The 17,314-nt window shown below is 35.6% G+C and overlaps 1 long non-coding RNA gene across 3 annotated transcripts in view; it reads right to left on the bottom strand.

The window, feature by feature from the left end:
• The window catches only part of LOC116562394, a 37,203-nt gene that overhangs the window by 2,630 nt on the left and 17,259 nt on the right, over positions 1-17,314 (bottom strand). For all 3 annotated transcript variants that reach the window (XR_004273916.1, XR_004273917.1, XR_004273915.1), the window contains exon 4: positions 2,332-2,410. This is a non-coding gene — a long non-coding RNA (uncharacterized LOC116562394). The remainder of the gene's footprint in view (positions 1-2,331; positions 2,411-17,314) is intronic.

Here is a 17,314-nt window from a genome sequence, read left to right as displayed (position 1 = left end):
TAAATTAGAATTTAAACAAAAAGGTCCTTTAGCTTTCAAATACAATGTTTTGTTTTGAGACAGTCTCACTCTGTCACCAGGCTGAGTGCAGTGGCACGATCTTCGCTCACTGCAACCTCTGCCTCCCAGGTTCAAGAGATTCTGCTGCCTCAACAACCCATGTAGCTGGGATTGCAGGCACCCGCTGCCTCACCCAGCTAATTTTTGCATTTTTAGTAGAGAAAGGGTTTTGTCATGTTGGCCAGGCTGGTCTCAAACTCCTGATCTCAGATGATCCACCCGCCTTGGCCTCCCAAAGTGCTAAGATTACAGGCGTAAGTGGCCACTCCCAGCCTCGAATACAATTTCTTAAATTACATCTAAAATACTTTAGTATGATTGGAAAGGATTAATTAACAACTGTTTTTATTTTGTAGGGTTTCTGCATGGTTACAATTGAAAACTCTAAGACACTCTTTGTAGAAAATAACACCAGAGTTATGGTACACTACACAAACATACTCATCCTGAACATCATTTTTAAATTTAATGACTTTAAAACACCACAGATAAGGAAAAGAAGGTAAATAAGCATTTTTGTTGAGATTTTTTTTTTTTTCTGTTGTTGAGATGAAGGCTTGCTCTGTCACCCAGACTGGAAAGCCGAGACCCAATCTCGGCTCACTGCAACCTCCACCTCTCCGGTTCAAGTGATTCTCCTGCCTCAGCTTCCCGAGTATCCGGGATTATAGGCACCTGCCACCACATCTGGCTAATTTTTTTATTTCTAGTAGAGACGGGGCTTCATGTTGGTCAGGATAGTCTCGAATTCCTGACCTCCAGTGATCAACTCACCCTGGTCTCCCAAAGTGCTGGGATTACAACAGGCGTGAGCCACCTCGCCCGGCTTTCTGCTCAGATTTGAATTAAATTAGGCCAGGTGTCTCTACTAAAATTTAGCTGGGCATGGTGGGGGGCACTTGTCATCCCAGCTACTTGAGGCAGGAGAATTGCTTGAACCTGGTAGGAGAAGGTTGCAGTGAGCTGAGATCGCGCCACTACAGCCTGGTGAGAGAGCAAGATTCTGCCTCAAAAAACGAACAAACAGAAAAGAAGACAGAGGACGAAGACACTAATCTTATATGTGTAGCAAATTACTTGAGTTTTATGTTTCCTCAGCTATCCAGTGAGTGGGTTGGTTACCTACAAGGGTTTTCCTACCTTTAAAGTTATGGTTAAGTGTGTTTTGAGAACCAGAATTTCAGGTATTTAATTCCCTTATTTTGATGGCTTTTCCCCTTCACATATAAAGAAATATTCGGAAACAGTACTAAATATAGTCTTCTAAGCTCTGTTCAAAATGCTTAATATATTTTATAATTTATCTGTGACACAATGGCATATTTTAAAAGTAATTTCAAAACTAAGGGAAAATTTGAATTTGTTTTATCCCAAGTAAAATTCTGAATTAATGTCTATGTGGAATGTAAATGCGCATTAAAATAAATTCCTCTAATGCTGCATAAGCTCTTTCAAGAAACTCTTGATGGCATTCAATACAATTATTATTAAATTGCAATTATACTATTTTAAGAGACACAATACATCTGATAAATTAGTATTAACTTATTTTTACAGAAGCATACTAAAAATAACAAGATTATCAGTAATACTGAAAAGACATCAGTAAAACTAAAGACACATTAGTAACATTAATATACATTAAAATATAATTGTAGAGTATGGTCAACCTTACTTCAGCAGCACAGTTAATACTGGAGATAATTTTAGAATCTTAACGCCAATATTTACGTGCTGCTAAGGCACTGCTGACATTGCTATCATAAGAGCTATGAATAAGAAGAAATATATTTTTTTCAGAAGATCAGATCCTTGTATTTTTGAGGCAGCACAATATGGCCTGCACCTTTTCAAAATCCACAAACCATTATGTGCTGCTACTTTACTCCAAGGTTTTTTTTTTTTTTTTTAAGAGACATTGGCACCTAAAGAATGTAAAAAATATTTTTTTCAGAAAAAAAATGCATACAAAAAAATCTGTCTAAATATTATAACGATGTAATATGCATTATCAGTTATTTTTAAGAAGATTTAAAGTAGAATAATAAAATATTTCTACATCAAAAACTTAAATGAAGTCTGTTCTGTGCCCAGCACAGGGCTATAGGTTAGGAAACAAAGAATAAAACGCAGAAAAGAAAAGCATGTATTTGCTATGACAACTTATCAGGGCAATACAATTAAATGTTTAAACTTTTGAATATATTCAATATATTAAGTTATTTTTCTTAGTATAAACCAAAAAGCAAATTTATAAAATTTGATCTTTACCTTGGTAAAAGCAGAATTTACAAACATTTTGTCCCCTGCAGTACACCTTTCAAAAGACATCTTCATCAAGTAGGTAAGACTTCACATCAAGGGAAAAATATGAAATGACATACAAGAGCTCAGTTTCAATAAACTTAAGCTAGCAAAATGCAAATATACTTTTAAAGAAAAATATTTTAATTCTAAATAATTTTATTAAATTTCTAATTAAGACATTTTAATTCTAAATATAGTTAATAAAAAAAGCTCCAAACAATCCAATTCTCCCTTAGGTAATTTGTTATTAATAATCTAAATATTTTAGTTTCATCACTGATCTCCACATTAGAAAGTCTCTTAGAGTTGGAGATCATTTGATACAGTAAGTAATTCTAAAACATGAATCCTTGGGATGATGAGTTAATTTGGCATCCTGCGATGAGAAATAAAACAAATCCTATAGCTCTTGATCTGGTCCATTTACCAGGTAAGAAAGAATACTCCTAAAGTTTCCACTTACTCAGCTGTAGAAATTAAATTCCTTTTCTCTAAAAGTGTCAGAAAATTGCCACCACTCTAATGGTGCCACCACTCAAGCCTAGACAATCTTTTTGCCCCATTTTCTCATCATTAAAATGGCTATACTTAAAATTACATCTATTACAGAATAGTAAAGTGATGTATACAACCAAAGCATTAAAATTTGCCCCTCCATTCTAATATCTAATTACTTATAAAAGCACAGAGTCACATTTCATATTAATTTTTTCTGAATATTTTTCCCATTAATAAAAACTATCTGTAGCTAATCTCCTATCTAAGCAACCTGGATTTCACATATAACTCTACTCCTTATTGTCTCAAGTTTCTGCACAACATTTTTTGTTTTTTTGTTTTTTTTTTAAGAGATACAGCAATATCTGTTATCTTTTAGAGAAAAAAAATTTCATTTCTACATCTGAGTAAGTGGGAACTTTAGGAGTATACTTCCTTACCTGGTAAATGGACCAGACTGGCAGGGAACAGGAAGACCAAGATCTACAGGATTTATTTCTCATCTCTGGGTACTCTTGCCCAGGCTGGAGTACAGTGTCATGATCGTAGCTTACTGCAACCTTGACCTCCTGGGCTGAAGTAATCCATCCACTGAAGTCTCCCACGTAGCTGGGACTACAAGTGCATGCCACCATACACGGCACTTTACATTTTTATTTTATTATAGAGACAGGGTCTTGGTATGTTGCCTGGGATGATCTCAAACTCCTGGCCTCAAGCAATCCTTCTGCCTTGGCCTCCCAAAGTCCTAGAATTACAGGCGAGAGCCACCGTGCCTGGCCTGCACAATTTTTAACATGTAATCAAAATAAATCTGTTTGCATTCACTTGAGAAATACATAACATATATTTGTATTTATCAATTCAATTAAGGAATTGTCCTTCAGGCTCTCCCTCACCGCATACATTTTCCAGATAAAAACTTAAACATAATTTTCTTCAAATATAAAAGGTGCCTGTAAATTATTTAACAAATATTTTATTGAATACTTACTATGCCTCAGGCACTATCCCAGTTATTACACTAGTTAGCAGTATACCAGATACACAATCTCTTTTCAGAAAGAATTTTAAATCATTTAAATTTTAAGACACAAAATTATAAAATAGGATGGGTGAGGTGGCTTACACCTGTAATCCCAGCACTTTGGGAGGTTGAGGTAGGCGGATCATCTGAGGTTGGGAGTTTGAGACCAGCCTGACCAACATGGAGAAACCCCATCTCTACCAAAAATACAAAATTAGCTGGGCGTGGTGGTGCATGCTTCTTGTCCCAGCTACTGGGGAGGCTGAGGCAAGAGAATCGCTTGAACCAGGGAGGCGGAAGTTGCAGTAAAGCAGAGGTCTCGCCATTGCACTCAAGCCTGGGCAACAAGAGCAAAACTCCGTCTCAAAAGAAAATAAATAAATAAAATAAATAACTATTCAATACCATATATTTTTCTTTGTCCCTGAACAGTCAATGTAGACATCAAATAATTATTCTAAACATTAAGTGATTATTCCAAATTCAAGAAGAAATCACCTGGGATATTTCATTTCCAATCCTTTTTTCTTTTTTGTGCAAAGTCCATATATTTTCAACTAAGCCAAGAGTGCTAAACTTGACATAAATATAAATATTCACATATTTTAAAAAAATTTCACAACAACAATATTCTCACTTATTACACTTAACCTTTGGAGTCTCACTCTGTCGTCCAGGCTGAAATGCAGCAGCATGATCTCAGCTCACTGTAACCACCGCCTCCTGGGTTCAAACGGTTCTCTTGCCTCAGCCTCCCGGGTAGCTGGGATTACAGGTGTGTGCCACCATGTTGAGCTAATTTTTTTTGGTATTTTTAGTAGAGATGAGGCTTCACCATGTTGGTCAGCCTGGTCTTGAACTCCTGACCTCAAATGATCTGCCCGCCTCAGGCTCCCAAAGTGCTGGAAATATGCCTGAGCCTCCGGGTCCAGCTACATTTGACTCTTGAACAACATGGGTTTGAACTACATAGGCATACTTATATATGAATTTTTTAAATATACTGAAAAATTTGAAATTTGTAAGTTTGAAAAAACTCACAGATGAACTGCATAGCCTAGAAATAGCTAAAAAATTAAGAAAAACATGTCACTAGTGTGTAAGATATATATATGTAGATTCTAGTCTATTTTACAATGTGCTCTCATAAAATATATACAAATTATGAGTTAAAATTTATCAAAACTTACAGACTGTACATAGTGCTATTTGCAGTAGAGAAACAAACATAATATGCAGTATTAAATAATTGACTAAAATTATAGTTCATACAATACTACTACAATAATTTTGGAGTCACCTGTTATTGTGGTAAGCTTGAGTATCTGCTTAAAATACTCTGTGATGCTAATCATCTCAGTGTTAGCTGTTTCTTCAGTAAATTGCATATTGCAGTAAAAAGTGATCTCTTGTCTATTTTTTGTTGTGTTTAATGCAATAGTGTAAACCATGAATAAAACTATGAGATCCATATGAAGTGCCACTGGTGATGCTGAAAAGTGCTTCCAAAAAGCTGAGAAAGGTTATGACATTACAAGAAAAAGTTAAATTGCTTCGTACGTCCTGTAGATTGAGGTCTATAGCCATGGTTGCCATCTCAAGATAAATGAATCCAGTGTGATCACTTTAAAAAAAAAAAAAAAAAAAAGGCAGGGGGCGTTCATGTAGCTATGCTGCAGCTACACAAGCAGGAACAAAAACCTTGCACTTTTTGTGAAACACCTTACTTCATATTAAAAATGCAGCTTTTATGTAGGTGCAGGATTGTTATAAAAAAGGCATACCTATAGACTCTAATACGATTTAAGAAAAAGTAAAGTCATTATAAGACTACTTTAAAGTAAAGGAAAGTCAAAGATCTTAAGCTGAAGAATTTAGTGCTAGCGAAGGATGGTTTGAGTTTCAGAAAGACGTTTGGTTTTAAAAATGTCAAGGTAACAGGAGAAACAGCTTTGAGGCAGATGAGTTCCTAGATGCCACTAAGAAAGTCGTTGGGGTTAAAGGATATCTGCCTGGACAGGTTTTTAATGCTGATATATGTGCCCTATTCTGGAAGAAAATGCCACAAAGGACATTTATGAGTAAGGAAGAGAAGCAAGCACCAGGATTTAAGGCAGGAAGAGATAGGTAAACTCTACTGTTTTGTGCAAATGCAGTAAGGTTTGCTGCCCTTAGCCATAAAGCTGCTAATCCCTGAGCCTCAAAGGGAAAACAAAAACCAGCAGCCAGTCTTTTGGTTGTACAACAAGAAGGTATAGACAATGAGAATGCTTTTTCTGGATTGGTTCCATCAATGTGTTGTTCCCAAAGTCAGGAAGTACCTTGCCAATAAGGGACTGCCTTTTAAAGTTCTTTTGATATTGGACAAAGCTCCTGGCCACACAGAACCACAAGTTTAACACCAAAGGTACTGAGGTGGTCTACATTCCCCGACACAATGTCTCTATTTCATCCTCTGTATCAGGGTCATAAGGATCTTTATAGCTCATTATACACAGTACTCTGTGGAAATGACTATCAATGCTGTGGAAGAGACCCCTGATAGAATATCATGAAATTCTGGAAGAATTATACCACTGATTATGCTACTGTTGTTACAGAAAAAGCTGTGAAAGCCATCAAGTCTGAAACACATTCCTGGAGAAAACTGTGTCCAGATGTTGTGTATGACTTCATAGGATTTATGAGCGAGACAATCAGATATCATGAAAGAAACTGTGGATATGACAAAAAAAGATGTGGTGGGGGAGGGGCAAAGAGTTTCAAGATATGGATCTTTGAGAAATTCAACAGCTAACAGACACCAGAGGAATTAACAGACAAGAGATGACGGAACCAGTGCCAGATGATGAGGAAGACAACATAGAAGAAGCAGTGCCAGAAGACAATCTGACATTAGACAGTCTGGCAGAAGGGTTGCAATTATTAAAGGCTAATTTTGATTTCTGTAATATGGGCACTGAAACTAAAGCACAAGGTGGACAGAGGATTGGTAACCTACAAAAACATTTTTCAGAAAAGTAAAAAAGCAAAAGTCAGACAAAAATTATGATGTACTTCTGTAAAGTTACACCAAGTATGCCTGGCCTTTCCTGCCTCCTCTCCCACCTCCTCCACCTCTTCCACCCCAGAGACAGCAAAACCAACCCCCCCCCCCTTCTTCCTCAGCCTGCTCAATGTGAAAACAGTGAAGATGAAGGCCTGTATGATGATCCACTTCCATTTAATCAACATTTTCTTTTTGTTATTATTTTCCTAATATTTTCTCTAGCTTACTTTAATATGGTATGTAATACAAAACCATACAGAATATGTGTTACTGACATTAAGTTATTGGCAAGGCTTCTGGTCAACAGGAGGCTATCAGTAGTCGAGTTTTAGGGAAGCCAAAACTTAAGAGATTTTCAACTGTATGAGGGTTGGCACCTCTAATCTTCACATTGTTCAAGCGTCAACTGTATTTTTAAAATTGTGGTTCAATATACATAAAATTCACCATTTTAACCAGTTTTAAGCATACACTTCTGTGGTATAAATATGTTTGCCCTGTTGTGCAACCCTCCATCTCCAGAACTTTTTCAACTTCCCCAACTGGTACTGCTTAAACACTAACTGCCCATCTCCTCTGCCCCTCAGCCTCAGGAAATCACCATTCTACTTTCTGTCTCTATGAATCTGCCTATTCTAGTTATCTCATGTAAGTGGAAACATACAGTATTTGTCCTTGTGTGTCTGGCTTACTTCACTTAGCATAACTTTTTCAACGTTTATCCACATTGTAGCGTGCAACAGAATTTTCCTCTTTACAGTTGAATAGTTTTCCATCATGTGTGTGTATACATTTTGTTTGTCCATTCATTTGATGGGCATTTAGGTTGTTTCTGTCTTCAGCTATTATGAATAATGTTGCTATGAACATAGTGTAAAAAAATATCTCTTTGAAATCCTTCTTTCAATTATTTTGGGTATGTGCCCAAGCGAAACTGCTGGATCATACAGTAATTCTATTTTTAATTTTTTTGAGGAAATGCCATACTGTGTTCTAGAGTGGCTATACCATTTTACATTCTCACCAGCAATTTATAATTTCTCTCATCCTTGCCAACATGTATTTTCTTATTTTGTTTCTGATAATAGCCATTCTAATGAATGAAGTGGTAGCTCATTGTGGTTTTCACTTCCATTTCCCTAATGAATAGTGATGTTGAGCATCTTGTGTTTGCTGGCCAATTGCATACCTTCTTTAGAGGAATGTCTACTTAAGTCATCTGCCCATTTTTTGACTGGGTTGTTGGCTTTTTGAGTTTATACATTCTGAATATTAATCCCTTGTTAGATACGTGACTTGCAAATATTTTCTCTCATTCTGGGGCTGACTTTTCACATTGATAGTATCCTTCGATGCACAAGTTTTAAATTTTGATAAAGGTCCAATTGATGTACTTGTTTTCTCTGTGCTTTTGATGTCATATCTGAGAAATCACTGCCAAATCCAATGTCTTGCAGCTTTTGCCCTTTGTTTTCTTCTAAGAGTTTCATATTTTAAACTCTTATGTCTAGGTCTTTGATTCAAAAATTAATTTTTAGCTAATTTTTGCATATAGTGTAAGGTGAGGGTCCAACTTTCTTCTTTTCTGGTATGGATATCCAGTTTTCCCAATACCATTTGTTGAAGACAGTCCTTTCTCTACTAAATGAGGATCTTTGGCATTTCTTGGTATCTTTGCTGAAAATCATTTGAACATATATGGTAGGGTTTATCTGTGGGCCCTTGGGTCTGTTTTCATGAATCTGTACATCTAGCTTTATGCTAGCAACATTACTGTTTTGATTACCATGGCTTTGTAGTAGGTTTTAAAATTAGGTAGTGAGACCTCCAACTCTCTTTTTAAATTTTATTTTGGCTATTTGGTTTTTATTTGGTTAACTTCGAGATTACATATGAATGTGAGAATAAATTTTCCCATTTCTCCTAAATGAAATTTAGGATTTTGATAGAAATCACATTTAACCTGTAGATCATTTTGGGTAGTACTGTCATTTTAACAATATTAAGTCTTCCAATCAATAAACGTGGGATGCCTTTCCATTTATTTGTTGTCTTTAATTTCTTTCAGCAATTTTTTGTAGTTGCTATACACAAGTCTTTTACCTCCTTGGTTAAGTTTATTCCCAAGTATTTTATCCTTTTTGATGCTTTGTAAATGGAATTGTTTTCTTAATTTCCTTTTTGAATTGTTCATTGTTAGTGAACAGACATATGGCTGATTTTTGTGTGATTTTGTATCACACAAGTTTGTTGAATTCATTAGTTCTAACAGTTTTTGGTAGACTCTTAAAGCTTTTCTACATACGTAATTGTGTCATCTGTGAACAGAGATAATTTTTCTTTACTATTATCTTTTATATCTAAAATTTGTTTAAGAGTTTTCTGGCAATCTTGGTCTATTCATTCTCTCATTCTCCTAGAAAAACATGGAACAGCTGTGTCCCCTTCTCCCCTTTCAAACTTTCAACACCTTCCCTTTCATTTTTACTTTCAGAAAATGAAAACTATCAGAAATTTCCCCAGTTCCCACCAAATCTAACATGTATCTGTGCACATATTACTCCTCCTTCTATTATGAATGAACCCTCACTGTTCATAAGACAAATTCCTTCTCTTTTATCCTTACTTGCTTACTTAGGGATATTCCTTTAGTCTTTCCTGCATCATTATTTAATATTCCTTTCTGTTGCATGATTCCTATCAGCAAACATGCTACAATTTATCTCAGCATAATTTTATCTCTTAAAGATTGTTACTATCTGTGACAGTATTACAATTTTATCACTGTTTTAGTAAACCATGAAGATTTTTTTCCTTATCTATTTTCCTTTTATTTCTATCTGATTTCTATTTGAAAGCCTAATAAATTTAAACTATTAAAGAAAATATAATTCTCCAGAAAAAAAGTATGAAAATTCTTGATTTAAATATATTGACAAATTGAAAGATTCAGTGGAACAACTCCAGGCACATAGAGAAGGTATATCTCTTTCTTTTCCTTTGTTCAATAGCAAAAATAATCTCCTCCCAGTGTAGTATGGTCTAATTTTTCCTTTTCATTTATCTTCAACTTAGGTGCTGCCAAAGTTGGTTTTATACTATATCTTCAAAAAGGGACTATTTTAAATTTAAAATTTCCTTGATCTGTAAGTTTATACTGTTCTCATTCATATGATAGGGATATTCAAATACTAATACGTGTCATCAACATGGTTTTGCTAGTTTGTTGTTTAGACATGTCCTTATATGGCACTATGTTACTTTAAGTTTCCTGAACATTTAATTTTACTTTCAATCCAGCATCAACACAATCTGTAATGGTAATTACTTTCTCCACATATGCCTCAATTCTGCACTTGAAGCTCTAAGGAACTGTCTATATACAATGTCTGAGCCGCAGAATGACTATCTTTGCTCAATGACAGTGGAGTAATACACAGTAGGTCAGCATTATACCAGATGAAAAATTTTAAAATACTATTCTTTAATATCTTTATGTAAAGTCCTGAGTTATGAGGTCTAAACTAAAATACATGACGGTTTCACTAAGCAGTATTTTTTTTTTTTTGAGACAGTCTTGTTTTTTCAACTAGGCTGGAGTGCAGTAGTATGATCTTGGCTCACTGCAACCTCCTCCTCCTAGACTCAAGGCATCCTTCCATCTCAGCCTCCCAAGTAGCTGGGAATAAACGCTTGTGTCACCACGCCCAGGTAAGATTTATATTTTTTTTAGAGACATGGTTTCACCGTGTTGGCCAGGCTAGTCTCAAACTCCTGGCCTCAAGTGATCCTCCCCACTTGGCCTCCCAAAGTGCTGGGATTACAGGCGTGATCCACCATGCCTGGCTAAACATAGTAATTTTTTTTATTACCCTGCTATGCAGTTAAAAGTCTTATAAAGTGTCCAAATATATAACATTTACAGGAAAGATTAAAATGTACTTTTGTTTGATTCTTGTTTCTGGAATATAAATACTTAAAAAAAAAAAGGCTATATTAACTAGACAACATACCTTTAAAATTCAGTGTTAGGAATAGGCATTCAATAAAATAATCAGATTTAATCTAAAATGACTGTTTTATAATATAAACAACCTAGTTGTCAAGCTTAAGCAAATATAAAGTTTTACTGTTTCTACACTGACTTGATTTCTTCTGACGAAATAATGAATGAAAGATTGCTTTAAAAGTTGAAGATTTCAATCTAGAATATTCCAGAAAGTCAGACTATATAAACCTGCTAAATGTTATTGTAATATTAGATTCCCTTATAATCATTTCCTTATACAAATAAATTTCTTAGAAACCAAACATTCATATTTTTTGACTATAGTTCCTAAACATGACTAAATTACAAATATATCATGTTAGTCAAGAAATGCAATGTAAAAGGTTTGATAAATACGCTATTTACTATAACATTTTTTCTTCTTAGATACATTCTTCTTTTGCTCCCTTTTATGTCTTATTCATACTTACCCATTTTTATTCTTTCTTAATACTCAATTTTCATCTTGTATCAATTATCTTTTGTATTCAGCTAGTCAATAAAACCAATTGATTCTTTAAGACCTCAGTTCATTGATTTCTTTGCCATTCTTGATTTCATAACTTAAATCTAGGTTTAAGTACCTTATAACTCCAATTGCATTTTAGCTATACCTCCTAGTCCTCAATCAATTAATAAAACTTCCCAAAGCTCATATATTCAAGAATATATCTAGGCTGGACGAGGTGGCTCATGCCTGTAATCCTAGCACTTTGGAGGCTGAAGTGACAGGACTGCTTGAGCCCAAAAGTTTGAGAGACCAGCCTAGGCAATGTAGCAACACCCCATCTCTACAAAAAAATTTTATTTAACTTTTAAGTTCAGTGGTACAACTGCAGGTTTGTTACATAGGTAAACATCTATTATGAGAGGTGGTTTTCTTTTTTTTTTTTCCCAAGACAAAGTTTTACTCTGTCGACCAGGCTGGGGTGCAGTGACATGATCCTGGCTCACTCGTGAGCTCAACCTGCCGGGTTCAAGCAATTCTCCTGCTTCAGCCTCCCAAGTAGCTGGGATTACAGGCCAGCGCACCAAGTTGGGCTAACTTTTTTTGTATTTTTAGTAGAGAAAAAGTTTTGCCATGTTGGCCAGGCTGGTCTTGAACTTCTGACCTCAAGTGACCCACCTGCCCTGGCCTCTTGAAGTGCTGGGACTACAGGCGTGAGCCACCATGTCAAGTCTGTCACAGGAGTTTTTTGCACAGATTATTTCATCACCCAGGTATTAAGCCTAATACCTATTAGTTATTTTTCCTGATCCTCTCCATCCTTCTTCACTGTCCACCCTCTGAAAGACCCCAATGTGTGTTGTTCCCCTCTATGTATCCATGTGTTCTCATCATTTAGTCTCCCCCAAAAATTGTAAAAATCAGCTGGGCACCTGTAAACCCAGCTACTCAGGAGGCTGAGGTGAGGGGAACCACTTGAGCCCAGGAATTTGATGCAGCAGTGATCATGCCACTGCACTGCACTGCACTGCACTGCACTGCACTGCACTCCAGCACAGGTGACAGAGTAAAACTGTTTCAAAAAAAAAAAAAAAAAAAAAAAAAGAATTTCTAGTTTTCTAAGTAGAATCTCTACTTTCTGCCTAAGTATCAAGGTCTGTATGATTAAGACCTATCCAGTATTACCTACTTTTCTCCAAAGAAAACAACTTCCATTCCAGTTAAATGGTCTCTTTATTTATTTTACTTATTTATTTTTAAATTCAGATAGCCAACAGAGTGGATCTATCTGGGGACCAACGGCCTGAGAGCCTGTGGGGCTTGCAGCTCACCAGGACTGAAGTCCTGTTTTTTGTTTGTTTTTAGACAGAGTTTCACTCTTGTTGCCCAGGCTGGAGTGCAATGGCACAATCTTGGCTCTGTCTCCCCTGCTCAAGTGATTCTCCTGCCTCAGCCTCCAGAGTAGCTGGGATTACAGGCATGCGCCACCATGCCAATTTTGTGTTTCTAGTAGAGACGGGGTTTCTCCATGTTGGTCAGGCTGGTCTCGAACTCCCGATCTCAGGCAATCTGCCCTCCTCAGCCTCCCAAAGTGCTGGGATTACAGGCCTGAGCCATAATGCCCGGCCTAAATGGTCTCTTTTAAAAGACATAATAACCACTAAGAACTTTTGAATACAGAAAGTTATTCTCATTATTGAGTACTGTACTGGGCAGATAACTTGTTTCCCTATTCCATACCTACCTCTCCATTCAAAATGGACTAGCTGTGAGGCAATATTTACTAGTATAGACCATTGCCATTTCTTCAATCATTTATCTTGGTCCACTGAAAATATCACGACTCTATCCCTTAAATCTCTGCTTTTGAGTTTGCTGGCTAAAAGAAAAGCCACTTTCTAACCAGACATGAAAAGAGCCCTAATAGCTAGATGTAGAACCCAAGAAAAGAGCTTCTAGAAAAACAAACAAAAAAAACAAAAATATTCCGAGGGCAGAATCATTCAGTCCTTATTCTTTGCACAACAGTCATAGTTCCAAGTCTAGTAGTTTATATTCCGGGCTGTGGGCCTTTAATAGCTCTACTGGCCTTTGATATACCACAACTGTCTATTCTTATAATCTTCCAAGAAAAAAAAGTAGTCATGTTGCAAGGTGAGACAAATTAAGTAAATTAAATGTCCTGCCTAAGAATTCAACTTGAATATGATAAATCTGAGTAGATAGGAATCTTTAAATATCTTAAGTTGGTTTTCTTTCTTAGATTTTAAGAAATATAGACAAAAATAAATTGCATAAAGTCAATGTTTTTTCCCTTAATGATTTACAACTCTAATTTCCAATAACATTTCTTAGACATTTTCTTACGTGTGCTCTAATATTAGTTCATCTGTAGTTTACAAAGTCATTATTGCATTTAACAAAACTATTTAGAAATTCTTATCTATTTTTGTCCTCACAATCTGTTCTTACAGAAATTCTAGTCATGTCTCCTAAACTATAAAATCATTCCGAATACAATAAATCTACTGGTCAATTTCTACATTTTAAACTTATTGTCAGTAAAATAAGCAGCAGAAATTTATACAAGCACGTCTAGTAGTGAACAGGTGTTCAATAAATGCCTACTGAATCTAAGTTTACAGTAGGATTTGAAATTCTAACACACTTAAGTGTTTCAGCAGACTGCAGCTCAACATGACCCAATAGCATTAACGGAAAAAAAAAAAAAAAAAAAGCTAGGGCAATCAGACTGCACTACAGAACTTTACTCGTAAGAGATGCAGTGTGTTTTGTACCTATACATTATTTTAAAAGGAATACTAACAAAATATAACAGATCCAAAGTTGTGTATCCAGAATATTAATGGTCTAGAAACTAACGCTATGACAACAGTTGAAGAACCTGAGAATGTACAGCATAGAGAAAAGTCATAAAAACAATTTTTAGACAGATCTAGGGCCAAAGTTATACACATAAGATCTTCAAATGATGTTGTTTCATTCCACATCATTTCATTTTTAACACTAAAGAGAAAAAAATACAGATTTCTGTCTGGGACTACAATGTGTGAAGTTTCCATGTTCTCCCCATGCATGTGTGGGTTTTCTCCTACATCCCAAAGATGTGTATGTTACATTAGTTGGCATATCTAAATTGTCTCAGTATGGGTGAGTGTGGGGGTATGAGGGAACCCTATGATGCAATGGCATCCTATCCAGGGTTGGTTCTCAGCTTGCATCCCTTAGCTTCTGGGATAGACACCAGCCACCTGCAACCCCAAAGTGGAATAAGTGGGTTGGAAAATAAATGAATGTAAATTATTCCAAAATGAAAACTTGTCAAATTAAAATCATCATACAAATGTACAACAACAAATGATGCAGTATGCAAGTGCTCAGCAATGCTGCCATATTTGTTATTGCTTGCTTTTGAACAATATGGTGGTAGAAGGTGCTCCTTACAGTTTTTGCTTTGCAAACATTTATTCCTTAATTTAACTCACCACCACTATGACCATCATCACTGATTGATGGTCATTAAAAATTGGGTAAATATTTTGTTTCGATTAATTTTCTTAAATGTATGTATAACTCACATTTGTTTCACAATGTCTAATAGCAGAAATGTGTTGGATCTTTATTTAGAAGTTTGATGATGTTCTTTGTGACCAGAAATACGCTGTAGGAACTTAAGTCTTGTTTATATCAACTAGCCTATGGTGAAACTAGTTTTATTCTATGCCATTTAGCTTAATTCTGCAGTTTCCAAGAATCTATTAAGTGAGAACTTACTGTACTATGTTGAAACCTACCCTCTTATAAGAATTTTGTTATTATTAACATAAATGCAATTTATAACATAAAGGAAAACATTTGTTTACTATGATTCTAATTCTAATATTCTAGGGTCAAAATAAAATTAATAAAGTTCAATTTGAAATAAAATTGACAGAAAAATTCAATGTACTTTACTATTTTGTCTTGTTAAGGATTTGGAGGACAGATTGCCAATTCTAAGTTCTGACTACAGGGCACCAAACACTAGTGGCATAAAGAAACAAAGAGCTGAACTAAGGATATAAAAACTAAAAATAATGATAAGTATCATTACTTTTTATTATTATAAAAAGTATTATTATTTTCCTAAACATTTTATTTATTTGAGATGGAGTCTCCCTCTGTCGCCCAGGCTGGAGTACACCTCCACCTCCTGCGTTCATGCAATCCACCTGCCTCAGTCTCCCCAGTAGCTGAGATTATAGGCACCCACCACCACACCTGGCTAATTTCTGTATTTTTAGTAGAGACTGGGTTTCACCACCATGTTGGCCAGGCTGGTCTTGAACTCCTGACCTCAAGTGATCCACATGCATCAGCCTCCCAAAGTGCTGGGATTACAGGCATGAGCCACCACTACCAGCCTCCCTAAACATTTTAAACTGAGTTCTGGTGATAGAGTACTTGAATTTTTTTTTTTTTTTTTTTAAGAGATGGAGTCTCACCTGTCATCCAGGCTGGAGTGCCGTGGTGTGATCTTGGCTCACTGCAACCTCTACCTCCTGGGTTCCAGCAATTCCCTGCCTCGGTCTCCCTAGTAGCTGGGATTACAGGTGTCTGCCACCATGCCCAACTAATTTTTCTATTTTTAGTACAGACTGGGTTTCACTATGTTGGTCAGGCTGGTCTTGAACTCCTGACCTCATGATCCACCCACCTTGGCCTCCCAAAGTCCTGGGATTATAGGCGTGAGCCATCCCGCCTGGCCAAGGATGGCATTCTTAGTGGCAATACTGCTAAATATATCAAAACTTCATTTTTAAGAGCTACAAATAGTTTTACTTTAAAAAACTGAGATTTTATAAGATATTTTGAAGTAATTTAACAGAAAAATAAGCATTAATTTAGTTTACTGGATATAACAGGAAAAACGAAGCTTATAGTGTAGGTAAAAAAATCAGGTGTAATAACTGACAACATATATTTTAATTCTGCATTCAATTTATTTTGCTTTTACATGGAGATTAAGTTTAAAAACTCAAGATTCAGACTAATAGGTAGTAGATTAGGGCAAAAGTACATAGAATAAGTCATGGGATATTACCTATTGCATTTATGTTTATAACTTGAGAGCCCATGACAGCAGAGTTGAATATATCTGTACGATTATATTCTATTTAAATCAGGCCCCATGCTGTTAAATTCTACCTTGTTTTTGTTTTCCTAAGAAAACCAAATAACTTCATAAATTAAAAAATCCCTGTTATTCCTCTTTGAATCATCCATCTAGAAACTAAGAAGTTGTTCAGGTTGAGGAAACAAGCCCAACTCCTTTCTATAATTTTAGCATTAAAATTCAAATTTTATGGCTGCAATTTTATTAACAGCAAAAACACAGCCATTGCTTAAACATAAAAGCTAATATTTCACTCAATAATTTTGCTAAACATATATATGACAAATATGTAAGAATGAGGACAAGGAATACCTGGCATTTTGATTAAATGTCTAATTCTCAAAAATAGCAATTACCTGAACAATGAAAAGCAGCTGAAACATATTGTGAACTTTATGTTCATTAATCATAGACTACACAAGAGCCTAGATTTTATATATTCACTAAATTAACGACACTTCAACATATGAATAGATTTATAAGACATTCCCTTTACTATCAAATGTTGATAGTAGCTTGTACCGCTTTGAATTTTTTGGATTATAACACTCTTCACCACTAATCCAACTAACAAAAGAGTAACTTACTTTTTCTCTTTTGGCAAATTCCCTTCTCTCAGAAACATTCCCTTTTTTTTAAACAAAACAAAACAAAAAAAGATGGGGTTTCACCATACTGGTCAGGCTGGTCTTGAACTCCTG

The sequence above is a fragment of the Sapajus apella genome, unplaced genomic scaffold (genome assembly GCF_009761245.1).
Source record: "Sapajus apella isolate SASKATOON/1434 unplaced genomic scaffold, GSC_monkey_1.0 scaffold32, whole genome shotgun sequence".
NCBI lineage: Eukaryota > Metazoa > Chordata > Mammalia > Primates > Cebidae > Sapajus > Sapajus apella.
This window is presented reverse-complemented; position numbering and strand designations above follow the sequence as displayed.